The sequence below is a fragment of the Morone saxatilis genome, unplaced genomic scaffold (genome assembly GCF_004916995.1).
Source record: "Morone saxatilis isolate NCDOM2014 unplaced genomic scaffold, NCSU_SB_2.0 Contig24, whole genome shotgun sequence".
NCBI lineage: Eukaryota > Metazoa > Chordata > Actinopteri > Moronidae > Morone > Morone saxatilis.
Window position 1 is genome coordinate 25,057,479 of NW_023339807.1, and position 210 is coordinate 25,057,688.

Here is a 210-nt window from a genome sequence, read left to right on the forward strand (position 1 = left end):
TTTTCACTTAGTTTGCCTGATCAGACCTCTTCTCAAGACTCTGCAAGTGTGTACTGACTGTGCTTGATTGGCATATCATTTACACTCCTGTTGCACCTGTGAAGGTGGGACAAATTATGCCTTTATTCGTATGTTAAATATGGTAACATCACATATATAGCTCTGCACAACTTCAACCTGAGCAGAGATCTGATCATCCAGAATAAATGA